This window comes from Sphaerodactylus townsendi, linkage group LG07 (genome assembly GCF_021028975.2).
Source record: "Sphaerodactylus townsendi isolate TG3544 linkage group LG07, MPM_Stown_v2.3, whole genome shotgun sequence".
Taxonomy (NCBI): domain Eukaryota; kingdom Metazoa; phylum Chordata; class Lepidosauria; order Squamata; family Sphaerodactylidae; genus Sphaerodactylus; species Sphaerodactylus townsendi.
This window is the reverse complement of record NC_059431.1, coordinates 93,835,443-93,844,725: the sequence shown is the minus strand read 5'-3', so window position 1 is coordinate 93,844,725 and position 9,283 is coordinate 93,835,443.

Genomic DNA, 9,283 nt, shown 5'->3' with positions numbered 1-9,283 from the left:
AAGCTAACAGCACCAAATTTTCAGGGTATCTTTAGGAGACTCTCCTAATGATACCACCTAGGTTTGGTGAAGTTTGAATCATGGGGGCCAAAGTTATGGACCCTCAAACGTGTAGCCCCCATCTTCCTATCAGCTCCCATTGGAAACAATGGGAGATAAGGCACCCACTTTGAGGGTCCATAACTTTTGGCCCTCATTAACCAAACTTCACCAAATTTGGGTAGTACCATCAGGAGAGTCTCTCAAAACATCCTCCTTCTGAAATTTTGGCGCTGCTAGCCTAAAAATTTGCACCCCCCTGCAGTCGGCAAAAAAACAAAAAAATACTTTAAAAAATAATATTTTTTAAAAACACACAAACGAGGGTGGAGCTTCCAGACGTGTAATGGGGGGTTTGAAACCTCGAGAAACCCCCCCCCCTTACCAATGTCCTTGTCCCTTCCACTCCCACCCCCCTCACATCATGCCTTTCTCCTGCTGCCTACTGTGATTTCCTCATAGTGCCTCCTGGCAGGTGATCCATTTCACATGTCTGAGTGGATGGGCTCTGACCCAAGGAAGCTCAAGTGCTGGGATCCATCATAGCAGCAAAACAGAGAACCACGATCCAGCAGTACCATATGGATGGGTGGATTATCTATGTTCATTATGAGCTTTATATACTCTACAGGCTAATCTCTGTAAAGCACTGAGATGGCCACCCTTTTGCCAGTGTTGATGTGCCTTTTCCATCATTACGGTTGCCTTACTCTGTGAAAAGATGACAGGGCACTTTAGAATTTACAAAAACTCTGGGAAAAAAGCATAGAGTTTTTTGCAAACTGTATTGAGATTGTATTGTCAAAGGCAAACCATAGACAAGGGAGTTACTCCTCCTCCAACATCCCACATCAGTCAGAAGATGAGAAGCCAGAACTGGGGCAAAATCGACAACCACAACTTGGCTACCAGTAGCTTAAAAACACACCAGAATCAAAGGTCAAAAGGCATGCTAGGGTTCATGGACAAATGAACTCCACCCAGACTACCAGGATTTCCATTCACTCAATAACTGTTGCTACTGCAGGGAAATGTAAATGTGAATACTAACAATGTAAATGGACTGAAAACCCCACTTGCAATACAATGCAGTCAACTACACCTTTTATATAGCAAGTTCCACCCAAAGACACTTACTGGCCCCTTCCGCACACACAAAATAATAAGTGCTTTCAAAACCACTTTCACAACTGTTTGCAAGTGGTTTTTTCCATTCCGCACAGCCTCCAAGAGCACTGGAAGCAGTTTGAAAGTGTATTTATTCTGTAGCAAGTGCGGAATGAGCCACTGATTGGTTCCCCAACCTGGAACATGAACAATATATATACCCCACTAAACATTCCCTTCTCACAGGACACAGCGCGGTAACACACTTCTCTCTGTGATACACCTCTCTCTGAAGATGCCAACCACAGATGCAGGTGAAACGTTAGGAACAAGGATCTACTCAGACCATGGCCATACAGCCTGGGAAAGCCCACAACAAACTGTAGACACATTGACAGTAACACTAGAATTGCTGTCAGTATATGTGCTTTCAGGAATGTGTAAGTGTAACGCGGCACACATGCACATCCCATTACATAGGTCTTTTGCCCCTATTCTCTGGCATTTTGTGGGGGAGGGGCAGTAGCCATTGCCATAGCAGTGATTGACTTGTCTGCAGACAACCACCATTGGGCACCATTGCCTGATTATGGGTGCTGTCAGAGTTAATGGATTCCTGGAATGTTCACGGCAATAGTCTGTTCCTTGTGGAGTCCATAAGGCTCCAACCAGCATCACTGCTATTATGTGGGCACTGGCCGTGAGCAAACCTCAGAACTGAACCATAGTTAAGGATTTTTTAAATTATGATGATTCTATTAAATTCATATCCTGTCCTTCCTTTGACCAAGGCAGGGTCTAGGTAAGCATACTTAAATATTAAAAGCATTACATAAATATAAGCTCATAAAACAATTTATATCTCATCATTAACATCTGGAAGATGGCAAAATAACAAACATACTCCTATTAGGGTATACTCACTCCCATCTTGACACAGATCCCTTCATCAAAGGACTGTCCAAGCATGAGGGAAGTGTGAGAAGGAGGGCAGTGCAGAAATGCAATATGCATGCTGGTGGTTGTAGTTGGGAGGCTGGCAGATGGAATTTGGCAGACAAGTTGCTATTTTGCCACCAAGGCCCAGTGGAACATCTTTGTCTTACAGACCCTGCAGAACTTTTTAAGGTCACACAGGGCCCCTGTGTCAGTTGGACAGAATGTTCCCTCCAGGTGGGAGCCAGTGGTAGAAAGTGTTTCTTTGGCTCTGGTCACATCTTTAGCTAGGGAACCCCAACCATTAAAAATTCATTCATTGAGTGTTGGAATAACAAACAAAACATTCAATTTATTTTTTAAAAATCTTACAATGTGACTGATTCTCATTACATCCCCTGGTGGCATACCCAATTTGTGTGGATTTACTTGCTTTGTATTCCTTTGGGATTTTGATATAGGCCACAAGAGAACCTTTTTAATTCACTTTCTGACTTTGTCTCTTTCCCAAGCTGTTCATATATGATCTTTAGGAGGTCAAATTCCAGCCACCAGTTACATGTTCCCTCCCTCTCCCCTCCTCATTCTTCCTCTCCAACAACATAACCCTCCAAGTTTGCACCTCTGTATATACAGACTTCGGGTTCCCATACAATGTTTGTGAGGTGCACATGTATTATTCGGGTTTGTTATCAGAGGTGTAAATGTAGTGTGATCCTGTTCATGGTTATTCTCAACTAGGTCCCATCAATCTTCCATGGAAATACTCCAAGTAAGTATGCCTAGAATTGCAGTTTTAATATATAACAAGTAAGCCCAATTGAATAATTTGTCTAGTCTGGAAAGACAAGAAAGATATCTGGGGGGAATGAAATACCTGTTGAAACATCTGAGGTCACTTGACCAACAGCTCTGACAAAGAATCCCAAGATATGGGTCTTTGTATTAGCGACAGCAAACTCTGCCTATACCATTTGACCCCATAAGAATGGGAAACAAAAACTCCTAAGAGACACTCCTAAAACAGTTCAAGAGTATTAATTTGGTTTATTTTCAGAGATACAGTTAAATAGACTCTAAGCAAATTCCTCACTCAGAATTGCTACACTTTCCCATCACAAATGGAGAGATTATACTCTGTAAACAAAGTCTAGAGACCTTGGAGGAGAAAGACACGTTTCTTTAGGGGCAGAAAAAGGGGGTGGGAGAGAACGGGAGCCGAGCAGCTGACCATTCTTGGTCAAGCTAAGGAGCAATTTTTGCAGCGCATTGCCTGGAAGGGAATTGCTCATTTTGCTTTACTCAGATTATAACTCTTTAAAGAAAGAAACTAGGCTGTTTCCATCAGCCTGCACCCAAAATTTCCCCAAGAGCACAAAACTCCAAACGAAAGGCAGCTCCCCAAACTGACAAGTCACAAGTTCTCAAGAAGGACTTGGCAGAGTCTTAAGGTGGAACTGGCAACTCCTGCTCCCGCCCTGCAAAAGCACTCTCACTTGTTACTTATGTGGGTCCTCAGACCACCTTAAGAAAGACTGCTTAAAGAACCCTAGCAACCCAACTCCAGGAATGCGGCCCTCTCCTTCCAGCAGCCGAGAATGATCGTCGTTCTCTCTCCCCCCCCCCCCCCTTTTTTCCCAATTCCCCTCCAGTCCAAGGTAGCAGATGGATGGGAAGCGTGGGAGGTTTTTTCCTTCCAGCAGCCGAAGGATCCTCAGCCTCTCGGCTCCCGCTCTCCCTCCCCTTTTCCCGGCTCGGAGCAGTGGGTCCTTCTCCGAAACCATGGGTTTCGAAGGGAACGAGTTTCGGAAGCCTGGGGTCGGGCAAGCACCCCTGAAACTTTCCCGAAACTCGTGCAGCTCGGCTGGAGCACAGTTCCGGCAGCTCCGGATCACCAAGCCTAGCCACAGGTACAGCCACAGGCATCAGGAGAAAATGCTACTAGAACACGGCTATATAGCCCAGAAACCACACAACACCCCAGCTTATAGCCACAATGTTGTATTTCAGTGTTATAACACTGCTTAATTTTTTAAAGTGTTATAATGCTATCAGAATTGTGTTTTTTAAAAAATAATCCTTCGGCAAAGGGTAGAAGGAAAAGTGGTGCATGAGGGGTGATGACATCGGTGTGTGTTTTTTTTAAAAAATGGCCAGCCTGAAAAAACAAACGAAAGAGATCTGTGTGAGCAACACAGTGAATCTAGAAAAACTTTGCCCTAAAAGTATAGCTGGAAAACCCAGGGGAAAACCATAGAAATTCAAACCTACTGCTGGAAGCACCTGAACACATGCAGCAGAGTTTCTTCTAAGCCTTTCCCCCTATTGCACAATAAGCCAGTGCTAGCATGAAATCTGCAATCTTGTGAGTACTTCCTAAATTTGCTCTGAAAAAAGAATAACGTGGAAGGGGAAAGGGGAAATGAGAATGATTAAGAGAAATTAAGAGAAATAGACTGATTTGAAGCAAGAGAGGATAGGAAAATATACTTCCCAGGAGACCTTGTGAGCCCCAAGGTCTCCTGGGAACTGTAGCTCCTCCTCCTTTAGCCTGAACTGTAAATAGGCTATTTTTTCAGCCTCAAAAAGTACTAAAAAAGAAAAGGAACGTAGTTAAGTGTGGGAAGGGGGTGTGTGTGTGTGTGTGTGCTGCGGGGGGAAAGTGGGAGGGGCCGGGGGCAATTTCCTGCCCTCAGGTGTGCGCCCGGGGCATGATGCACCCCCCACCCCCTAGGCACTCTGCCACTGTGGGACAGTGATGCTGAAAGGAATTCAGGTGGCAAAAAAGCCGATGAAGAAATGCTGGGAACACCACTAGTATGTATCTAACAGGAGAGAGTTGGGTGCTGTCTGTAATGAAATCACTTACATGCTTGTTGAGTTCATGAATCAGTGCTTTGAAGTTGATGCTGATCTGTTGCTGATTATGTAGCCATTTGCCACTGTAAGGAACCAGAAAGGACCAGAATAGAGTAACCATTGAAAGTTCTTTATTCTTAAGCTTCCATGATACACGACACACGAAATGCTGAGTCTGACCCGCTCCGACCAAACAGGCTGCTTTTACGAGCCTTCACAGTCCCTTCCCCCCCCCCTAAACCCAGGCAGGTTCCCACGAAAGACAGAAACTAGCTTCAAACACACAAGATAAGGCATAGCAAGGTTGCATCACCTCACCGGGCACACAGCCCAGACTGAGGAATGCTGCCAAGGTCGAGGCGGCTGGGAAAGCAAGAACCCACATCTTTACACTCTGCCCCTCCTAAGATGTCTCCCCTTCTCCCCCCGGCTTGTGGGGAAAAGATTTATGAAAAGCAGAAATTAGGGGGGGAGCACTAATGTCTTCTGCGTAAACCCATTGATTGTGCCCTGAGGGATAGCCCACCCAGGAAACCAAATACTGCAGGCGCTTGCATAAATATCGAGACTGGTGAACCGGGCGCCAATTTCTTTATAAATGTTTGTGCCCACAATAATCATAAGTATGGTACCAGCGTGGTTGTGCCAAGCATCGGAATCTTTTGCCCGTTTGAGTAAGCTGGAATGAAAGACAGGATGAATGTTACTCAGTGAGTTAGGAAGTTCCAAATGAGCAGTCACATCATTGATCACTTTTGTAATCCTAAAGGGCCCTATGAATTTCTTGCCCAGCTTGGAATATTTGTGCACATCCCTGAGGTTTTTAGTGGACAAATAGACCCAAGCCCCAACTTGCAACGGGAACTCGGAGCGATGCTTGTCGGCCTGATTTTTCTGTGCTTCCTGAGCCTGTGCGAGTGAGGACGAAACTGATTTCCACCCCTCTGCCAAGGACTGAATCCATTGATCAAACTCAGGAGGTTGCAAAGCCTGTGATGGTAGTTGGGGCAGAGGCGGGAAAGAGCGTCCTGACACCACTTCAAATGGGGTCTTCCGAAAAATTCACCTCGCTAAGTGGACCGCATTATTATAAGCATATTCCGCAAATGGCAGCAGGTCACACCAATTGTCCTGATGGTAATTGGTGTAACAACGTAGATACTGCTCCAATGTTCTGTTGGTCCGTTCCGACTGACCGTCGCTTTGCACGTGGTAGGGGGCGGCAACTGCTGAGGTGGTTCCCAAAATCTCCAGGAATGCCTTCCAAAATTTGGAAATGAATTGCGGTCCGCGGTCCAAAACTACCTTATCAGGAGAAGAATGCAAACGATAGACATGTTGAACGAACAACCTGGCCAGTTTGGGAACTGAAGGAATAGTGGAACATGGAATAAAATGTGCCTGTTTAGAAAATAGGTCCACCACCACCCACAACACCGTGTTTCGTGACTTTCCGGGAGATCCGTAATAAAATCCATGGATATAATTTGCCATGGCCGGCCAGCAGCAGGAATGGGTTGTAACAATCCATGGGGCTTGCCCGGGATGGATTTGGCCTCCGCACACACCGAGCAGCCTTTAACGTATGTTTCAATGTCTTTGCGCATGGAGCGCCACCAGAATTGACGACGGAGCAAATGCAGCATTTTCAAAAATCCAAAATGCCCCGCTTGCTTGGCATCTTGGCCGGCCCGAAGTACCTGCTTCCGTAAAGGAGGCGGGACGTACCAACATTCGCCCCTCCTCCACACACCCCCTTCCAAACGTAACAGAGGATCGGATTCCTCCGTGGGAATGTCTTTACGTCCCGCCTCCTCCAATTGATGAAGGAAGGGGGAAACGACGTCTGGAATAGCCGGAGAGGGAGGGGGGTGTTGAGTGGAAGTCTGGGATCTGGTAACTGCCAATCCGAGTTGAGCAGAGGAGAGAATGGTGTGAGGGATGGCTCGTAAGGGAGAGTCCGTCCCCCTGGGTAGGCGGGATAAGGCATCGGCCAGTTTGTTATTTTCCCCCGGAAAGAAGTGAACCGAAAATGTGAATCTGGAGAAAAAATCTGCCCACTGCAACTGTTTGGCAGACATTTTAAGGGGGGTGGAAAGGGCTGCCAAATTCTTATGATCAGACCAAACCTGGAAGGGTTGCTTAGATCCTTCCAACCAATGGCGCCAAGTGCTGAGCGCTTCTTTAATGGCAGCTGTTTCTTTGTCCCCCACAGTCCAATTAAGTTCCAGACCAGAAAACTTTTTGGATAAGTAAGCACACGGCACAAGTTTGTCATCTTTATTTTTCTGCAAGAGGGCGGCTCCCAAAGCTTTGTCCGAAGCGTCTACATGCACCACAAATGGTACATTCGGATCAGGGTGCTTTAACACTGGCTCAGTGGTGAATGCTGTTTTTAGTTGTTGAAACGATTCTTGACAATCAGAGGACCAGAGAAGGGGTGCCCCCGGCTTGGAAGCCGAAGGGTCTTTTCCTTTGGTACGTAGTAAATCAGTGAGAGGCAAGGCAAGTTTTGCAAAATGGGGAATAAAGTCACGATAAAAGTTAGCGAAACCTAAAAAAGATTGCAGCTCCTTGCGGGTAGTTGGGGCGGGCCAATTTACAACCACCGCACCTTTAGCTGGATCCATTTCCAGGCCTTCGGGCGAAATCCTATAACCCAAATAATCTATGGATGATTGGTGGAAGCAACATTTGGACAGTTTTGCATAGAGAGAGTGGTCGAGGAGCCGTTGCAACACTGCACGGACTAACCGTTCATGGTCTTCTTGATTTTGCGAGTATATCAAAACGTCGTCTAAATATACAACCACCCCCTTATATAGGAAATCTTGCAACACTTCGTTTATGAGTGACATGAAAGCACCGGGGGCTCCGGATAATCCGAATGGCATTACGAGATATTCATATTGTCCAAATTTAGTATTGAAAGCTGTCAAGTGTTCATAGCCCTCAGCGATACGTACTCGATAATATGCCTCACGTAAATCAAGCTTAGTAAAAATGCGTCCCTTTCCTAGTGCATCAAGGAGTTCTTTGATTAAAGGCAAAGGGTACTTATTCGACATGGAGACGGCGTTGAGGCCCCTATAATCGGTACACAATCTAAGGCTACCATCCTTTTTCTTAACAAAAAGAACTGGGGCGGCATGAGTATGCTTGGTAGCCCGCCGAATAAATCCCCGAGCTAGATTTTTATCCAAAAAGGCACGAAGCTCCTTTTCTTCGGACAGGCTCATTCTATATATTCTACCTTTGGGGAGTTGTGCATCTGGAACCAGGAGGATCTTGCAATCAGTGTCTCGATGGGGGGGGGGGCAGTTGATCACACTCCTGTTCCTCAAAAACCTTGGAAAGATCCCAATAGACTTGGGGAATTCCTTCCAAGTTAGAGGTGGGAGAAACATCGAGAGTCATGGGCTGGTGATCAGTGGGAATTTCTGAAGGGTCCTCAGGCGGTTCCCCTTCATGCATATGATCCCCGCAAGGGGGGGTCAGTGAAACGGACAATGTGTTGATTCCATAAAATCGTGGGTTCATGCGACAATAGCCAGGGCATTCCCAAAACTATCGGATGTTTGGCCACCGGCGCCAAAATGAAACTGCGTCTCTCCCAATGTTCTGCGCATCTTAGAAGCACTGGCTGGGTTTTAAAGCGAGCGGGTCCCTCGGTCCCTAACGGACTGCCATCCATTTGGGTGAATGAAATGGGCTTTACGAATGCTATGCGTTCCAGGCCAAGTTGCTCCGCCACCTGAGGCCTCATTAGACAGTAAGAGCAACCAGAGTCAACTAAGGCGCGTGCTAAGATGCGCGTGTTTTTTGTAGGGTTGGCAAGGGAAGTCATTAAAGTAATGGGGGCCCCGCCTTCACTCACCGCATCTGGAGCAGGATTTCCATCTGCTGGGGCCGACGACAGGCTCACCGCACCGTCTGGGTTGATCATATCTTCTTCATCATCCTAGTCCACAAGCACCGTTTTTGCGATGCCTTGCGGACCTTTCGGTCCTGGCTTACGTGGAGACTTCGCGATTTGAGTGCGAGGGGCCAGAACAGGAGCTTTCTGTTTCTTCGGGCAGTTAGCAGCCAGATGACCTGGACCTCCGCAATAGAGACAAAGACCTAAGCGGCGACGACGTTCCGATGTAGTTTCTGCAGGTTGTGTGCCACTGGTTTTCTTGGAACCGACCGGAACGGGTGGTTTAGTCGGTGCTTTCACTATTGGTTGTTTAGCAGATTTGGCGCGGGTGAGGCGGGTAGATATCTGTGTTCCGACCGCAATCCAATCAGCGATGGTTCGAGGCTCACGATACAACACTGCTTTATCTCGAATCTCATCATT